Source organism: Stegostoma tigrinum, chromosome 30 (assembly GCF_030684315.1).
Source record: "Stegostoma tigrinum isolate sSteTig4 chromosome 30, sSteTig4.hap1, whole genome shotgun sequence".
NCBI lineage: Eukaryota > Metazoa > Chordata > Chondrichthyes > Orectolobiformes > Stegostomatidae > Stegostoma > Stegostoma tigrinum.
In genome coordinates, this window is record NC_081383.1 from 40,194,187 (window position 1) to 40,214,664 (window position 20,478).

A 20,478-nucleotide genomic window follows, 5' to 3' on the forward strand; every position below is an offset into this window, starting at 1 on the left:
GACTGTGGGAAGAAACCCAGGTAGATACAGGAAGAATGTACAAACTCCACACAGTCAGAGGCCCGAGGGTGGATTTGAACCCAGGTTGCTGGCTTTGAGGTCGCAGTGCTAACCACTGTGCCACCCAAGTTTCCATCAGGAATCGGGGTGATAGGCTAATGATGAGCGCAAAGAGTAGGGAGTGGAATTTGGTGTGACTAGGGACGGTAGGGGACTAAGGACCGGGTAGAGCCCAAGTATCTGATTAGCAACCCCCACGCTCTCTTGAAAACTGCATTGAAATGTACTTCAGTAGGTAGAGGGCCCTTTGATTTAATGTTCACCCAGAAGGTCACATTGTCTCCTGAGGAACTGCCCCTCAGTCCTCCATGGGAGTGCCAGGCTAGTTTACACACTCGAGTGTGTGATAAGAACGATGTTGATGTTACTGTGAGATCACCGGCAGTAACTGACACCAAGTTAATATTGGATGTATTGTCTTCACTGTGTAGAATGGGCAGGTTGGCTTTGATGTGGTTTGTCAGTTTGGAGCATGATTGGGTTGAATGTGGCAGCACGGTTACAACTGAACAAAATTGCAGGTTATCACTACAAAAACTGTAATCCCACACCGTTTGGAGCAATTTAAGTACACAAGGTAATTGGACCTGAACAAGGTGATATTTGTTTATTGAACATCTTGGTTGTTGCAGTCAGAGTTGATACACTCTGTAAGCCATACGTCTTGCAGCAGATTGAATATACAAGAGAATTGCACCTTAAAGTGTGAACCACTCAAATCAATATCTGTTCTAGCTGGAGCCCTTCAAATACGGGAAGCAGCAATCTTACAAGAGACTATAAGAAATGGAAAACAGTTACACGATTACCTGATTTAAATATGACCGATTAAGTGTGAAGACTGCATTTTAAGTTTTCTGTTTCCCTCCAAGGCTGATGCATGTCGCATTGTCCGTCTCTTGTTGATTTGAATAATGGGAAAATGATCCCTGTTGTTTTGAGCTTCCTCGAGCGAACCCAAAGTGGAAACTAGGAGGCTGTATCTGAAGCATATCCAAAGCAATCCGAGACTGACGGACTCAGGAAGGAGCTTACAGTTGAAATGAATTGTTGACTCTCTGGGTGAGAGCTGTTGTGTTTGTGTGTACGAGATGTCAACTCAGAATTCAATGGTGAAGAACGCTGATTTGTAAAAGAGCCCATAATGTGAACTTCTTAATCTTTTTATCGAAGGTCCTGTGGTCAGTGTGGAACTATGCCATACAGTTATAGAATCATAGGCTATGCAGCACAGAAACAGACCCTTCAGTCCAACCCGTCCATGCCAACCAGGTATCCTAAATTAATCTAGTCCCATTTGCCAACATTTGGCCCATTTCCCCCCTCAAACCCTCCCTATTCATGTATCCATCCAGATGCCTTTTAAATGTTGTAATTGTACCCAGCCTGGAGCAGTTCATTCCATATGCGCACCATCCTCTTGTGAAAATGTTACCCCTTAGGTACCTTTTTTAAGTCTTTTCCCTCTCACCTTAAAACTATGCTCTTTAGTTTTCAGATTCCCCTACCCTGGGGAAAAGATGTTAGCTGTTCAACCTATCCATGCCCCCAGTATTTTATAAACCTCTATAAGGTCACCCCTCAGTCTCCAATGCTCTGGGGAAAAAATGCCCCAGCCTATTCAGCATCTCCCTATTGCTCAAACCATCCAGCCCTAAAGAAGTCCGTGTAAGTATTTTCTGAACCCTTTTAAGTTTAATATCCTTTCTATAACGGCAGACCAGAATTGTATGTAGCATCTCAAAAGTGTCATAACTAATGTCCTGTGCAACTGTAGCATGACGTCCCAACTGTTACACTCCGTGCAGTGCTTTCCTATTCATCCAGACACTGTTATCATCATCAACATCATGAGTTTTTGTGAGTCATTACCATCCACGGGAACCTCTCAAGATGGGAAAGGAAAACAGAACTTGCAAATGTTGAAATTATCGAATGAAGTCAGAATAGGTTGAAGTGCATTGTCATTGCATTCCTAGGATGGCTATCTCGACGATCTTCCCACCGTGTAGGGCCCACATCTGAAGCTCCACTCAGCCAATTACAAGACTTGCTAAGATTGGCTGCTGGAAACAGAAGTAGTTCTGTTTGGGGTGCTTTCTTGTGCGCTGGATCTCACTCATGAATTTCATCTGTGTCTTGCAGACAGCCTCCATCCCTCCATTTCAAAAAGCTCATTGGCTTCCTTCTCTAACTTCATCAGCCATTCAAGGTGGCAGGACAGGTTGACAATATGGCTAATAAAGTATATGGTATCCTAACAGTGAATAAACACAAGAGCAAAGAAGTTATATTGAATATTAAACACTATTTAGATGTAAACTGGAACACTGTGGACAGTTTTGGATGCCACACTTTAGGAATGATGTCAAAACAATTGAAAATGTGCAGAAGAGATTTATGAGACTGGTTCCAGTGATAAGGAACTTCAGTTCTGAAGATTGGTTGGAGTGGTTAACACTGCTGTCCTTGGAGAAGAGAAGCCTGAGGAGATTTAATTGAGCTAATCCAAATCAAGAAGGGTTTGGATTGAGCAATCAGGGAGAAACTGTTCCCACTTGTGAAGCGATTGGAAAGAAGAGGGTAGGAGTTTAGATCAATTGCCTAAAGAAGCAAAAACAATGTGTGAAAAATGACGTAGTCAAAGTTCTGTGAAAAGGAGCAGCCATGCCTAAAGAAGGGTCCCAACCAGAAACATCAACTTTCTTGCTCCTCTGCTGCCTGGCCTGCTGTGTTCATCCAGTTCCACACTGCGTTATCTCTGACTCCAGCATTGGCAGTTCTTACTATCTCTGTCACCTCAATCTTTGTATCAGGACACGAATACTGTTATTCCTCTCAATACCTGTCCCACTTCTCCCATCCCTCACTTTTGCTTCCAATCCAAGTTGACCTGTTCTGCTATTAACATCTATTCTGAACCAATGCTTTGTCCCATTGGTTGACAGAAAAGCTGCACAGGGTGGGGTGGGTAGGTTATGAAGGGTGTCACTAGGCTCTGCAATGCCATAGGAAGCAGTGGCCACTACTGGTACTGCCTGGGAGTACGGAACACCATGGAAACATTTCATTTATCAAAATCCCACTGGAAAAAAGGAAAGAGATAAAAGTTGGTGAGGGCTAATGGCACCTTGCTGTGGCAGGGACCCTTTCATGAGGTGAAGGGTGTCCGACAAGGGCAGACTCTATTCCTTCTTAGTTTTCTGGGTTTAAGATTACTGATTAATCTGAAATTGTAGAGCTAGTGTCATTAAGTGACCATGATAACTATCGACGATTGTGCACAAGCAAGCACAAAGTATTGGTGATACTCGGCAGGTCTGACAGCATCTGTGGAGAGTCATACAGCATAGAAACAGGCCTTCAGCCCAACACTTCCGTGCTGACCAGGTTTCCTAAACTGAACTAGTCCTATTAGCCTGCATTTGGCCTTTCATATCCGTGTACCTGTACAAACGTCTTTTAAATATTGTCATTGTACTCTCCTCTACCACTTTCATTCCACACGCACATTACCCTCCTGTGCAAGAGAAGTTGACCCTTGGGTCTCTCTTAAATCTTTCCCCTTTCACCTTAAGCCTATGCCCACACCTGTACCTGAGGAGGAAAAAATCCTTATCACCCTATCCACGCCCCTCATAATTTTATAAACCTGCAAAAGGTCACCCCTCAGCCTCCAATGCTCCAGGAATAAAGCCCCAGCTTACCCAGCCTCTCCTTATAACTTGAACCCTCCAGTCTCAGTAACATTCTTGTTAATCTTTTTTGCAGCTTTTCCACTTTAATACCATCCTTACTGTGGCAGGGCGACCAGAGTTGTACACAGTACACCAAATGTGACCTCACCAGTATCTTCTACAGCTGCAACATGATGTCACAACACCTGTACTCGATGCCCTGACCAATGAAGACAAGCATGCCGAATGTGTTCTTCACCACCCTTTCTTACTGCGATGCTACTTTTCAAGGAACTATGTACCTGCACCTCTCGATCTCTTCGTTTTACCAACACTCCCCAGTGCCTGACACTAGGGTCTAGGCCTGAAACGTCAGCTTTTGTGCTCCTGAGATGCTGCTGGGCCTGCTGTGTCCGTCCAGCCTCACATTTCGTTGTCTTGGATTCTCCAGCATCTGCAGTTCCCATTGTCACTAATTGTACAAGCCCTGCCTTGGTTTGTCTTAGCAAAATGTGGTTGCACCTGAAAAGTTCACCTGCCGTTTCGTTTCTTTTCAGAGGCCCACAGACATTTTTCAAATTCTTACTCCTTAATCACTCGGTAACATACATACCCCGAGAATAGAAGCCAGCTTACTCCTACATATTTGACACTGTTCCTGAGAGTCAGCCGTTGCTAGGCATCTAAACGCACAGGTAATTGTTTGGCACTTGCCCACAACAGCAGCGACTGAAGATAGAATATTGGTTTTTTTTCTGTCTCAAAAGTGATGTGCATTATGTGTGTTTTTAATGTAGGTAGGCTCTGTGAAAATCCAGGCAGATGCTCCAGTGCAGAACTGCACAACTGGGGACACCGTCTTTCAAATCAGACATCATACCAAGTCTAAATAAAAACCAAAAGAACTGTGGAGGCTGTAAATCAGAAACAGAAACAAAACAAAGCTGCTAGAAAAGCTTAGCAGGTCTGGCAGCATCTGTGGAGGAGGAAACGGAGTCAACGTTTCGGGTCCGGTGACCCTTCCTCAGCTGTTTGAGGAAGTGTCACAGGACCCGAAAAGTTAACTCTGTTTTCTCCTTCACAGATGCTGCCAGACCTGCTGGGCTTTTCCAGCAGCTTTGTTTTTGATCATACCACGTCTGCTGTGTTACGCTGAAACAAACAATCTGACAGCAACATTACAAATAAAAGCAGGGGACATATTGTCATTGTCAATAATTATCTTTGCATTAACATCCTGGTCACTACCATACTGCTGCTCTGTGGACACTGCCTGTGCACAGATTAAGCAAATCAAGGGCCGAGTGGCCTAATTCTGCTCCTATATCTTATGGTCTTCTGATTTAGCTTTGGGCAGTTGCAATGGAGTGGCTGGGGAATGGAGTTTGTGACTCTTTGGCCAGTGCTGAATAGATAAGAATGACCACCAGGCACAAGTCAGGGGTGTGATGGAATACTCCCTACTTGCCTGGATGGGTACAGCTCCAATAACGCTCAAGATTGGAACTACATCCACTCCTGTATCACTTTCAATCTTCATGAATTTAAGCTGATTTTAAAGCTGAACTCTGTAGCTATATTTCAATCCATGTATTCAAATCCTTCAGTAGCCTCCCCTAGCCTTGTCTCTGTATCCTCCTCCTCCTCCTCCTCCTCCTCCTCCTCCTCCTCCTCCTCCTCCTCCTCCTCCTCCTCCAACTCACAACTCAGCCTAGAATCCGTGCTTCTTTGATTTCTGCAGTTTGCATGTGCCTAGACACTACCATTCAGAATCCCTTCAGTGTGGAAGAAGGCCATTGGGCCCATTGAATGAACACTGACCCTCAAAAACTCATCCCACCAAGACCCAAACCCCTATCCTATCCCTGTAAATCTTCATTTCCCACGGCCAATCCACCTAACCTGCACACCTTTGGATTGTGGGAGGAAACCGGAGCACCCGGAGGAAACCCACGCAGACACTGGGTGAATGTGCAAACTCCACATAGATAGTGGCCTGAGGGTAAAATCAAACCCAGGCCCCTGGAGCTGTGAGGCAGCAGTGCTAACCACTGAGCCACCATGCCGCCCATTCCTTTAATATATTACAGAAGATGCTGGGAAATCTCAGATTCTGTAGAATCAACACAGACTGGAATTTTCTCTACTGTTTCTGTCTGGCTAGCGGTCTGTCTTTCTTTTCATTTCTGACTTTTCTTTCAATTTCAGAATTCTAGCATCTGCAGTATTTTTCTTTTGTATTCGTTAAGTCATCTCGACAGTTAGATTGTCTCCAGATGGTCTGGCATTGTGCTTTGAAAATGTTACTTGCCACTTCTGCTCAAGCCTAAATATTGCCCAGGTCTTGCTGCATTTGAACATGAAAACAAAACAGGGAACTGTGGATGCTGAAGATATGAAGCAAAAACAAAAACAAATTGCCAAGGAAACTCGGCAGGTTTCGCAGCATCTCTGGAGAACAAACAGACTCAACAGAGAAGCCCTGAAGAAGGGTTAGTGGATTCAAAAACTCTGCTGAGTTGCTAGAAATTTCTGTTTTTGCATTTTGAACATGGACTGCTTCAGTAACTAAAAAACCGTGAATGGTGGTGAATATTGAGCAGTCATCTGATCACCTTTCTGATGGAGGGGAGGGTATGGGAGCAGCTGAACGTGGTTGGGCCTAGCCAAGCCTGTGCACACCAATGACACCCATGAAACACCATTCCCAGGAGATGGAGTGATGAGCATTCATGATAAGCTAATAAATGCAAAAGAGGTTCCTGACCATCAGGAAAACAGACTGAGTGCTGAGAACCTAAAGCAAAACGTGAAACCATCGTCGGCAGACTGAATTTTTGCTTCCCATCCGAATTAACTTCCCCACCCACTGTTCGTGAACTCGAGGTGGCCCAGTTGATTCTGTCCTTAACTTAGATGGTCTATGGCCTCTGTATTTGAGTTGTATGGGTTTGCTCAACACTCAACAACATGTTGGGAGGGTAACTTCAGATCCAGTTTGCCTCTGACTGCTTCCTCCTAGGATCTTCAGCCTAATCCATTGCAGAGTTGGGTGAAGTTGCTTGAAGTTAAACAGCATTTGAAGCAGATGTTCTCAGTGTGTGTTGTTTTTGGTTACCAATGGATACGAGAGTGAGATTGCTGCAGTTCTTCAATTTCTGCGACTGTTCAAAGGGGAAGAAAAAACAAAGTCCTTTGGATGTATCAGAAATGGAATCAGAAATTGCTGGTAAAGCTCAACAGGTCTGGCAACATGTGGAGAGAAAGCAGCGTTAATATTCTGAAGAAGGGTCACTGGACCCAAAATGCTAACTCTGCTTTCCCTCCACACATGTTGCTAGTCCTGCTGAGTTTGTTTTTCCAGCGATTTCTGATTTTGTGTCTGAGGCTGTTGACAGAAATAGTAAACAGCAATCTCCTGTGAGAGAGCAGATGTCAAGGCTCAACTCATCAGGGACAACCAGGACGAGCTTGGAACAAATCCATTCAGCTGTTGAGAGAAAGCTTCTCAGCTCTTGGGCTCCAAAGGACAAGCAGTGAGTAAAATTAATATTGTGTGACTAAATTATCCATTCAATGGAAAAGGGATTGAAGGTTCAAACCAGCTGTCTTTCCCAAACTAGGAACAATGCATTATCGTCAGAAAATTATGAAGATAATTCTCGGTTTATTGATCTAAGTTTTTTTTGTTTAATAGACAGTATAGGATGTAACTAGCTGTTTATTTGAACATTCATTGAGGGAAGAATATTCATTGGGACAAAATAATTTTAAGAGTCATTCTTTGGGCATTAATTGTTCACTCATGTTGACCCTGAGAAGGTGATAGCGGTGGTAATGACAACAAGCCACCTTGGCACTACTTGGATGTAACCTCTTCCCTTGCCAGGAAAATGAAGAGCTAACTACAAATATGATGTACAATAAGCCACACCTTCAGGAAACTGTCAAATTTCAGAAGATCCTCAGATTAGGATCTGGTATGCCTTTCAAAATATCCCATTTTGCTACTGGCTATGTATATCCAGATCTTGTGTGACATTCATCAGTCAGCAGTGTGCGTGTGTGATTTGTTTTTACATTTGAGCATGTTGTCAATTGAGAATCCTATGGAGGAAATGAGTGATGATTAATCTCCTTGTGACCTAAGCTAGAACCAGTCCAGAATGAAGCTGAACCTGTGCAGAGCCTGACCAGCTCAACAATGTCCAGTTATTGAGCCCACTTTACTCAGATTTATGAAGCTGGACTTTGAGACATGGCAATGTTGCACGAATTGTAACTCCACGCCAATTCTTTAAGAAATGAAAGAGTTCCACGTTTCTGACAAAAGATTCCAGTTAGAGTTTTCAGAAGTGCAGAAGAGTACTTCCATTCTAACAGTGCACACTAGTCAGGGGAACACAACCCATGCACTGCTCTCCGTGATAGTCAGTTGCTGTATTCTGATAATTAAGATCTAGCATCACAGCTGCTGTGAATAGATAACTGCGTTAGATCACTGTGAGGTTCGGATGCCGGGTGGGAGAAAGAAGTGAATGGAGGGTAGCATGCCAGGTGGGTAAGGAGTAGGGTACAAAGTAGCTAGCATAGGGTACCAGGTGGTTAGGGTTAGGGTACTAGGTGGGTATAGGTATGAGTGTTAGCTGCAAGGTGGCAAGCAGGACAGGCAAGTAATGGTGTGTTTAGAGTAAATTGGGATGATATTGGATCTGATTGGAGTGGTAGGAGGATGGATTTCAGCCACGCAGTTTGGGGAAGATTAGTCAGGTCCCACGGTTGGATGGTTTGTGGGTGGGGAGAGAAAGTCGGTTTCTGAAGGCAGATGGGAAGGTTGGAGGGGATTTTGTTGGACCCTGGGGTGAGGGGGATGGTCAGGTATTCATACAATCGTAGGATCCCTACAGTATGCAAGCAGGCTATTTGGTGCATCGAGTCCATACAGACCATCTGAAGAACATTCTACCCAACCCATCCCGTCCCTGTAACACTGCATTTCCCATAGCTACAAGTTAGATCATCAGGCTGGGGGTGTGCTACTGGGTGCCACGGTAGAAGTGGCTTGTCAGTTTGGCTCCAGAGAAGTCTGGGAGGTGTATTTGGGAGTCGGTTTAACAGTTAATTCAGAGTTAGGCTGGGTATCTCATAGTCTAACTTATTTTAACTTTAGCAGCACCCTCCCAGCTCTCCACTTTAAATGAATACTTTCAGAACATTTCAAGTGTAGGGGACTTTCTCAGCAGGATCTTCAATCTCCCTGGGAATTTGTTTTTGGAGTCTGCTTTATTCAAGATTCTACAGCGTCTTTGTGTGCTGCTGAAATGCTACCCAACCATTGGGGAAAATCCAGGCCATTGTTTTCATTCTTAGACATGCACTTGAGCAAGTCTTTTTTTTGTGATAGGATTTAATTAACTTGTAAATAAGATGGGAATAAGTTTTATAGTGTCGTTGTGACCTTAGTCATTCCTAAGTGTTCCTTATCGGGGTGGTACCCTGTGTAGCTTCAGTGTGTTGCTCTGTTGTCTAACCATCATGTATAGTGCCATCCTAGGCTTTGCTTTGCAATAACTGAGCAGTCTTGAATGAAGTCCCAAAAAAGCCACCTTAGAACATGTTGCAGCATTTTTTTAAGCAAACAACAACCGGTAGAGTGGCTCAAACCATAAATTCTCTGCTGCAAAACTTGTCAATATTTTTAGACATCCAACTTGAATGTCCGCATTTGGAGTATTAGATGTTGTCGATACTGTATGTTGTCAGATTGTCTGCGCGATAGCATTAATTAATATTATATTAAATAATATTGAACCAAAAAGAAGATATCAGGTGATCAAAAGTTTAGACAATGACGTAGGTATGTCCACAAAGACTCTTTATCAATTGTTATAGATGTGCCATTGAAAGAAAGCGTCCTGCCTGGATGCATCCCAGCATGGTTTGGCAACTGGTCTTTCCAAGACCACAAAAAACTGCAGAGAGGCACAAACACAGCCCAGTCCATCTCACAAACTGACCTTCAATCAATTGACTCCATCTGTACTTCCACTGTCTCTGGAAAGCGACCAGTATTCTCAAAGATTCCTCCCACTGTGGATATACTCTCTTCCACCCTCTTCCATCGGGCGCAAGATACAGGAGCTTATATACAGAGATGGATAGGTTCATAAACAGCTTCTTCCCAGATATTAGTAGACTTCTGAATGGATCTCTGAAATTTTAAATCAAATGTTGATCTTGGTCTCTTGTGCACCTTCTCTGCACCCATGACATTGTATTCTTAGCCATTGTATTACCCTAATGCACTTTTATACAGTATGATTTGCCTGTACTCTACGCCAAACAAAACTTTTCACTGTACCTGGGTATATGTAACAATAAATCAAATCAAAATCAAAGGTTTCGAGGAGTATCTTATTAGGTGAGCTGACTTAATGGGAATATCAGAGGTTTGGGCCTCAGAAGCTGGTAATCAATGGTTGGTTGAATGAATTTAAAGATGAGGTCACCATAGTTCTACCAAGCTTATAGGGCTGCTCTCATTAGAGAGAGAGAGAGAGAGAGAAAGAGAGGTGACCAGTGGTGGTTTAACCTGAGGGTCACCATGCATCAGGTGAGGGAGATGTTGAGAAGAACAGTCTTTCATGGTGACCTCAGTTGGTGCATGAAATTAGCCTATGTTGTTGCATTACTCTACCTTGCAAGACAGCTGTCCAGCCAACTGAGCTAGCCAGTTTTCAGTTGAAAGAAGTAAGGAATAGTCAAAAGGCCAGAATTTGAAGAAGAGACCTTTTAAGAGCTGGTAGGATTCGGAAGATTAGGAGGAGAGAGGAGAAAATCTATGGAATGATTTTGGGGGTGAGTGGGTGGGTGGGAAGGGTGCAGGTGGAAGGCTAGAAAGGTTCTGGAGCTAGATGCCCACATAGGGCAATGAACCGATGTGCTGGATGAACAGGACTGTGTATGACTATATAGGCCAGACTGGTGATCAATAGGATTGGAACAGCTAGGTGGTTGTTTTTGACCATTGTGGATGTGATGGGCCAAAAGGCTTTTTCTATGCTGTAGATCTTTGACTCTATCTTGGCAGAAGTCACATAACATGAGGATATCGTCCAACAGGTTTATTTGAAATCACAAGCTTTTGAAGTACTGCTCCTTCCTCAGCTGTCATAGGCACAGCGCTCCGGAAATCTTGTGATTCCATACTAAACCTGTTTGGCTATAAGCTGATGTTGTGCGACTTCTGACTTTGCCCACCTCAATCCAACACTAACACCTCCACGTCATGCCTCTCTAAGGTGGATTTGTTTTACCTTTTACTGTTTGCTAATCTTAGCTTTTGTGGCAACCTGACAGCTTCAACACCATCTTTTTAAATTGTATCAGCTTTTCCTTTTGTAGCTTTTGTTTTATTTTAGAGTTCTGAAATGGCTGGCATGCAACTTGGATGCTTAACCCACATTTTGGGAATCCAAGCAGGCAGCTGGAGTTGGGAATTCAAGTAAACTGTTGGCTTTGCGTGACCAGGCTTTTTCCTGATAAGCACAGTATTTGTTCCAGGAAGGTTGGGGGAATGTATGAAGTGATAGCATCAGACCATCAGCCCTGACATTATCCCTCATTCATATCCTGGCCCCTTGCACTCCCCATGACCTCTTTAGTATTCCTCATGGCCCGCAAAATGCCCATGAAAACACAGCCCCTTTTGATGCTGATTTACCGCGTCGTAGGGTCAAACAGCACTGAAACAGACCCTTTGGTCCAACTCATTTAGTGCCAACTAGACATCCCAATCTAACCGAGTCCCATTTGCCAACATTTGGCTCATATCCTTCTAAACCCTTGCTGTTCGTATATCCACACAATGCTTCCTAAATGCTGTAATTGTACCCACCTCCACCGCCGCCTCTGGTAGCTCATTCCAAACACACACCACCCACTGCATGTAAAAAGTTTCCCTTCAAGTTCCTTTTAAATCTTTCTCCTTCCACCTTAAATCTATGCCCTCTAGTTTCGGACTGCCCTGCCACCTTGGAAAATGCCCTTGGCTATTCATCCTCTCCATGCCTCTCATGATTTTATAAACTTCTTTAAGGTCACTCCCTCAGCTTTCAATGCTCTGGGAAACAGCCCCAGCCCATTCAGCCTCTCCCTACAGCTCGAATCCTATGTTTGCTTTAAAATCTGCCTAAATGAACAGGGAGGGCAGGCTATTGGCTTTACATTCCATCAGAACAATTGTAGCAGCACAGTGGCTTGAATCTATTCCCCACAACAGACGGGTGGGGGTGCTCATAAACTCTGAGCAAAAGGTCCTCACTTTCAATCATCTGCGGATACAATCACCGAGTTTTAATGTGGAGATAGCAAGAGCAGCAGATGCTAGATGACCTCTGCTGCCTGACCTGCTGTGTTCCTCCAGCTTCATACTGTGTTGTATGAGAGTTTTAACATGATGTTTTATATTACTGAGAAAATGGAGTAATAAATGGTTCTGACATAGTGTTCTGTTACACAGAAACACTCAGCTCCATTCATTAAAGAATTAACCAGCCTTGGATTCCAACAAATACAATGCCCCAGGCTTCCAGCAGCCTGATCATTTTTCCTACAGGTTGAAGTGCTTTTGACAAATGGATTTCTGTCTAAACCCATTTGGCAATGAGGGAGTGATCTCTCTTTTCCTACTGCCCCATCCTGCTATCAGATACAGAGTGGCTTAATCCAAGACAGATTCAGAAGTTGGCTGCAACACAGACAATGTCAAGACCGAGGTCTCACTGGCTTTTCTTGGAGGCAAAGGCATGTTAACCATGCCAGGAGGAATATACAGGGCTGATACCCAGCATCAGAAAGATTACAATTTATTCACAGAGACAGAAAATAATTTACAAGGATGTTTCCTGGACTCGAGGGTTATTGCTATAGGGAGAGATTGGGACTTCTCTCCCTGGACCGTCGGAGGCTGAGGGGTGACCTTATAGATGTTTATAAAATCCTAAGGGGCATAGATAGAGTTAATAGCAAAGGTCTTTTTCTTAGGTCGGGGGAGTCCAAAACTAGAGGGCGTAGGTTTAAGGTGAGAGGGGAAAGATTTAAAAAGGAACCTAAGGGGCAGGATTTTCACACAGAGGGTAGTGCACATATGGTATGAACGACCAGCTGTTGTGGTGAAGGCTGGTATGAGAGCAACATTTTAAAGGCACCTGGATAGGTGTATTTATAGGAAGGGTTTAGAGGGGAATGGACCAAGCCCAGGCAAAGGAGACTAGTTCAGTTTAGGAAACCTAGTCAACATGGGTGAGTTGGACCAAAGAGTCTGTTTCCATGCTGTATGGCGCTGTCTGGCTACAGTGCAATGGGAGACCAATCAGATTGATCTGACTTAGCCATGCTCAGTGGTAGCACTCTCACCTCTGAACCAGGATCACCCACTTCCCCAGTCAACTTTGACTAAAACTAAGGCCCTATCTGTTCCTCTGTGACTGGTGTGAAAGATTCCACTGAGCTACTTTGCTTAAGACGAGGCTGGTGTTCTACCAGGGCTAATATTAAAGCCTCCACAAGGATTGCAAAACACAAAAACAGATCAGTGTAGTTTGTCTCTAATATTCTGCCTCACATGGCAGACCAGGAAATGTCTCTTTCATCCTTGCCATTGGATGTATGTTGGAAGGTTTTGCAAGTTGAAACTCAACAGTTTGGCCTATAAATGGTCATCAAGTTTTGGAATGTATTTTGAGCCCTTAGCTTTCAGAAGCAGGGATGCTACTCACTGCCGCATGCTGCCTTCCAATGTGGGATCATGTTGTGCAGAATTGATGACTGAACAGTGACTGTACTTCCAAGGCAATGGAGCCAAATATACCGTGCAAGCCCTGTGGCACAGTGGTAATGACCTTACCTCTGGGCTAGAAGACCTAAGTTTAAGTCCCACCTTGAGGTGTATAATGACATCTGAGTGGGGATTGGCTTAGAAAATAGATCTCTTGTGTTGTTACAGAATCACAGAATTGTCATGGTGGAGAAGGAAGACTATTTGACCCATCATGTCTACATTTCCTCTCTGACCATTTTGACTTGGTGCCAAACTCCTGCCTTTTCTCTGTAACCCTGTTTTAATTTAAATAATCATCCAATGCTCCCATGATGGTCTGTTTTGGTGCTGTCTCTGTCACGCTCTGAGACTGTGCTGTTCCAGACACGAACCACTCGCTGCATGGTAAAGGCTATTTCTCACCTCGCATTTTCTTCTGTTGCAAAACACTTCACAACTGTCCGCTTTGATTCTCAGTCTTTCCACGAGTGGGAATAGTTTCTCCTTTTCCATCCTGTCCAGTGATTTTGAAAGCTTCTATCAAATCTCCACTTAGCCTTGTTTTCGAGGAAACAGTCTCAATTTCTCTCAAATATCCTCATAATTGAAGTTTGTCATGTCTGGAACCATTCCAGTAAAATCACTTATCAAAACTTTATATTAGATAGTGGTTCTGAAGGGGTTATTTTTCATGTTACATTTGGCTCCGTGCACTCTTTTAACATCACGTGCCCTGTCGGTGGATGGAGACAAGGTTTCCTGCTGTAATACTCAGAGGGAGCAGATGTATTTGTACTGGCTCCTGAGGGTGCTCGTAATTTGAACCGTAGAAATGATAGCACAGATGGAGGCCATTCAGCCAATCCTGTCTGTGCTGACCCAAAGACACGCAGATACCCTTTTTTAGTCCCATCTTCCTGCACACGGCCCATTTCCCTGTAGCTTCCAGCACTTAAGGGGCAGACCCAGGTTCTTTTTAAAACAATTTAGTGTCTCTGTCTCTAGGCAGTGAATTCCGGACACCTACCGCCCACTGCGTTTAATAAAAGTAAAGATTTTCCTCCGGTCCTCTCTAATTCTTCTGCCAGTCAGCTTGAGTTTCTGACCCCAAATTTTTGAACTGTCTGCGAAGGGAAACAGGTTCCACCTGTCTACCCTATTTTTACCCCTCAGTTTTATATACCCCAATCATATCACCCCTCAGTCTTCTCTATTCCAAGGAAAACAGCCCCAACCTTTCCAATTTCTCCTCATAGCTACAATTCTACAGCCCTGGCAACATTCCAGTAAATAATTTCTTCTATAGAAGAAATTATGTCCTTCCTGTCATGTGGTGACCAGAACTGCACATAATATTCCATTTGCAGCCTCACCAGTGTCTTGTACAGTTTCATCATTATACCCCTACTTTTGTATTCTGTACCTCTGCCAATAAAGCAGAGCATTCCATATGCCTGCTTTACAACCTTCTCGACCTGTACCGCTACCTTCAGGGATCTGTGCAGTTGAATATCGATATCTCTCACTTCATCTGCTACTCTAATTCTGGCCTTTCCAACTATAGTTGTGCTGATTGCTACTCTGCAGTAAACCTCCCTGTTTATCTGAGAATAGCCCTAGCTATAGATGCTTTTAAATGCTGTATGTTCTGCGACTCATTACTAGAGAGACTCAACTAATTCAAAGAACCTTTACCTGATGCCACATGCCAGTAGAGGCGCCAATAGTGATCACTTGGAGAAATACCAATATGGTCACAACTTTGCTGCTTTGCAACACTGGAAATTATTTTGAGAAGGCATCAACTTCTTCTCAGGCTCTAACTTCAATAAATTCACAGGCATCTCAAATTCTCACTGCGTTCGCTTCTTCCAAGTGTTCACGTATCTGTGAGAATAACTGCTGCTGTTTTAGCTGATAGCTACTTCAGACTCCTTATCCAAAGTTAACCACTGGAGAGCTACTGCTGTTCAATATTGAGATCTCACTTATGCTCAGTGATCAAGGAGGCCCTTGTTTCACAAAAACCAACAGATTGTGACTCAACAGCAAATCACCTGACTCAATTCCAAGCAGCTCAGCGCTCCCAAATAAAACATTACACTCCTCAAAGGCCTGAATGCCCACAGATCCAGAAAGGATCCTGACTTGGCTAAAATAGATCTCAATCACCAATTCATCCCCAATCCCAGCACCTGCTATTTTCCTGTGGGCAGCAGGGAGTTAGGGAGGGTAAGGAGCGGGTCAGGGCAGGGCTTGGCTTGTTAGCATGTCAATGGGTCACAGGCAGATACCCTCCCTCAAACAGAATCTAATTTCCATTGAGATGTCCAGAACACGGCTCATTGATACTTGAGCAAAAGTCTAAAACTGTCTGAGCCATTTGAAGAGGTAATCATTATCCATGTGGAGAATTCCAGGTACCACGCTGGGAGAGGCTAGCTGCTTTCTGGGATTGTTACATTTAGATAAATGCGAGATGTAGTAAGGCAAACCAGGGCAGGACTTGTCCAGTTAATGGGAGGTCCTGGGGAGTGTTGCCAAGTAAAGAGACCTTGGGGTGCAGGTTCATATTCCTTGAAGGTGGAGATATAGGTAGACAGGGTAGTGAGGAAGGCGTTTGGTACACTTGCCTTTATTGATCAGTGCACTACGCGTCAGAGCTATGATGTCATATTGCGGCTGTATGGGACATTGGTTAGGCCAGTTTGGAATATTGTGGTCAATTCTGTTCTCCCTGCTATAGGAAGGATGTTGTTAAACTTGAATGGGTATAGAAAAGATTTAAAAGGGTGTTGCTGGGGTTTGGAGAGTTTGAGCTATTGTGAGAGGCTGAATAGACTGGGACTATTTTCCCTGGAACACCTGAGATTTAGCGATGACCTTTTATAGAGGTTTCTAAAATCATGAGGGGCATGGATTGGATGTATAGCCAAAGTATTTTCCCCAGGATAGGGGAATCCAAAGCTAGAGAGCATATGTTTAAGGTGAGGGGGAAAAGATTTTAAAAAGAGACCTGAGGGGCAACTTTTTCACACAAGGGGCGGTGCATGTATGGAGTGAGCTGCCAGAGGAAGTGATACAATTTGCTACAGATCCCATGAATGAATTTAAAAAAAAAACAGACCACTCACTCAGCATAGAACATCTGACGAATTGTACGTTAAGATGCTTGGATAACTGGGAGTGAATTATGGCATTTACAAGGCATGTGGATGGGTATGTGAATAGGAAGGGTTTAGAAGGATATCAGCCAAATGCTGGCAAGTGGGACTAGGTTAATTTAGGATATCCGGTCGGCATGGATGAGTTAGACCAAAGGGCCTGTTTCTGTGCTGTATGACTCTATGATTCTATGACTTTATGACTCTATAAAATCATAAAAGGATCATAGAATACATGGCTGTGCAAAAAAATAAGCTCAGTGGTCTGTCAAGCTGTTATCCATTTCAATCCTGTCTTTCATTTTCACTAAACTGCCTGTTGACATGTACTTGAGTGTTATCATTATAGACGTCACTTGCCTGGTTCTACAACCAATCATTAATAAGAAAGGGGTGGTCTGTAAACTCAGAATTTAATTGACAGGTTTTGTGAGACTGGAAATATGAATGTATTTTCACAATTGATTAACTACTGGCAGCACTTTACATATAAATAATGATTTTTTTATCAGTAAGTTTGTTTAGAAATTTAGGAACAGAAATAGAACATTTAGATACTGAAACCTCAGTAAGACTGTTCAACCTGGTAATGGTGTCCCTCCACCTTCCTGTCTGTACTACTTTACCGTTGACTCACTTGGCGCACAGCATTTTAGTCTATCTTATTTCACCATGGCCCCTGAAATCTGCCCATGGTTCACATTAGGTGAGTTGGCAAGAAGTTTGTAGGGGCAAAGGGAGCTCTCTGGGAGCCCATGTGTTGATATTGAGATGGCAGAGGGTCTATAAAGTGACATTGGGAATAAGTGAAAGGGTACAGTTTATCATGGAGGATGTCGGAGAGGTGGGAGAGAGCCGGAAACAGCACAATGGGGTTGGGAGATGAGGGGCTTTAAGGGTTGGAATGCTATTTTGTTGGGTCTGGTTCAGCTGGGATGAAGTCGAAAGCTGACTTTTCTCACCTAACATTAGTTAAGGTGCTTCCTCTCACCTGACCCAGGGACAAAAAAATTAGAACATCTGGTGCACTTTCTGCTGAGTGGGATTAGCAACTCAAGACTTAGGAGTGAAAATTCAGCCCAAAGGTGTCTCACACCAGATGTACCCTGTCCCTGATCTGAAGCCTCATTTTCCACGGCCCACATGTTTCCCTCCATTGGTGTGGCAGTGAGAATTTACTGACACTGGCCTGATTGCCATCACCCGTTTCCCATTACCTGAGCACTTTAATGTACAATGGATCACATGTTCAATGCTGTAGCGAATGCCCTTTTTTTCAAAAATTTAATTCATTCACAGCAAATTTGCGTCTGTAGCAAATTCAGCATTTATTGTCCTCCCCTAATTATGAAATAATGATTGAGAAGCTGACAATGAGTTCCTTCTTGAACTACTGCAGTTCTTTGGGTGTAGGACACCAAATGTGTGGTCAATGAGGTAGAGCAGAGAACATAGAACTGTGCAGCACAAGAACAAGCACCCTGGCCCCCCATGTGCCAAACATGCCACCAAATTAAACTAATCCCTTCTGCCTGCCCTTGGTCCACATCCCTCTATTTCTTACATAGTTTTGTGCTTATTTAAAAGTCCCTTAAATGTCCCTATTGTATGTTTCCACCACCAACCCTGGCAACACATTTGACCACTCTCCAAGTAAAATAAAAATTATCCCTCCCATCTCCTTTGAACTTCCTCCTACTCTTGCTTTAAATGCATGCCCCCTTTATATGAGACAGTTCAACTCCAGGGGAAAAAATTTTGACCATCAACCCTATCTATGCATCTCATAATTTTGTAGACTTCTACCAAGTTTCCCCTCAGCCTCTGCCGCTCCAAAGAAAGCAACCTGAGTTTTCCTAGACCCTCCTTATAGCTCGTACTCTCTAATCCAGGCAGCATCCTGGGAAAACTTTTCCATGCCCTTGCCAAAGCCTCCACATCCTCCAAGTAGAGGTAGTTCCACGATTGGGACCCAGTGACACTGAAGAAATGCTGATGTAGTCCCAAGTCAGTGGTGCGTTGATTGGAGGGTGGATGTGTTCACATTTATCTGCTGCCCTTGTCTTTCTAAGTGGTGGAGGTGATGGTGTTGGAAGCTGCTGCCTGTTAGCTTTTGAGTTCCTTAAGTGCACCATGTGGATGGTAGACATGGCCGCCACTGTGCATGGTAGTGAAGAGAGTGAATGGTGGGTGTGCAGATACCAGTATCTTAGCTAGGATGCAGATGGTTCAAAACTACCTCTTCATATTATTGCCAGAATGTTATCAATAGCCATAGGCTTTACTGTATTCAGTCCTTCAACCACTTATTAGTAGTCTGTTGAGAAAATCAAATTGGTGAATGCCTGTTATCTGTGATGCCAGGGACCTCAGGTGGAGGCAGAGTTGGATCATCCACTTGACACTTCTGGCTGAAGGTGATGCAAATGCTTCACAGCCTTGCCTATTGCACTGGTTTGCTACTCCCCCCAGTTTTTGAAGATGAGGATATTTGTGAAACATTCTCTTCCAGTAAGTTCTTTAATTGGCCACTGCCATTCATGATGGGACATGTCAGGCCTGCAGAGTTTGGACCTGATCCATTGTCAGGGGTCGCTTCCATCTGTTTATCGAGCATTGCGCCTGCTGTTTTGACATTCTTTGCAACCTGTGTTGTAGAGTCACCAGGTTGGTGTTACCCACTTGTAGATTTGCCTGGAACTGCTCCTGAATTCTGCATTACACCTGGGTTGATCCAAGGATTAGAAAGATGCTGCCTGGCCTGCTGTGTTCCTTCAGCTCCACACTGTGCTGTCTCTAGTTTATTATTTCTTCTCATAACTCAAACCCCCAAAGCCCAAGTATCATTCTTGTAAACCCAAGTCTATTCTGTCCAAGGCCAATCTATCGTTCCCAACATCTGCTCAGAGTACTCCCAGTCGGGTCTGACCAGGGTTTTGCATTACTTGCACCCTAGGTCACTAGGTGTAAAAGCCAGCATTCTGTTAGCTTTCTAGATTATTCTCTGATTTTGCTTGTGAAATTTTAAAGACTTCTGCACTTGAAACCCCAAGTTTCTTTGGACATCCACTGTTTTTAACTTTATACCATCTAGAAACCCCTCACACTTGCTGACATTGAATTCCATCTGCCTTGGGTTTTGCCCATTCACATCGCCTATCAATATCCCTTTGTAGTTTTATGCTTTAATCTACACTGTCTACAATGCTGCTTTGGTCAAATGGGTTTCTCCCTGTTATTGGCTCTCCCACTACTTACTGAAGACCCACTCCCCCTCAACCCCTTGCTACCCCAAGTGTGTCTTCCAAGTGATATCCAACGTAGAGAAGTGTTGAGTTGCTGTCTTGATGAAGGGCAGTGGGTGGTAGCCTTGCCCAAGTTCAACCTGGCACCATGAGACTTCCTGGGTGGCACCATCTTTGGTGAGTCTGCCCTGCTGATGGGACAGAACAGACACAGGGATGGTGGCAGACTAATCTAGGATGTAGGATGTTGGGTATAATTTAGATCAGGTTGTTACGTGACTGAGCCATCACTGAAAGACCATAAGACATTGCAGCTTAAGTAGGCCATTCAGCCCATCATGTCTGCACTGCAATTCGGTGAGATCATGCTGATCTTATAACCTTTAATGCCACCATCTTACTCTTCCAGTTATATAATCCATCCCCAGAACATAATGAGGTAAACAGTACAGTGTGCTGTAGGAGCAAAAGCAAAGTTGCTGGAAAAGCTCAGAAGGTCTGGCAGCATCTGT

General features: G+C 43.9%; 1 protein-coding gene across 6 annotated transcripts in view; it reads left to right on the plus strand.

The window, feature by feature from the left end:
- plppr3a (phospholipid phosphatase related 3a) overlaps positions 1-20,478 on the plus strand; it is a 102,748-nt gene that overhangs the window by 15,158 nt on the left and 67,112 nt on the right. The gene's annotated exons all lie outside the window — the stretch shown is intronic.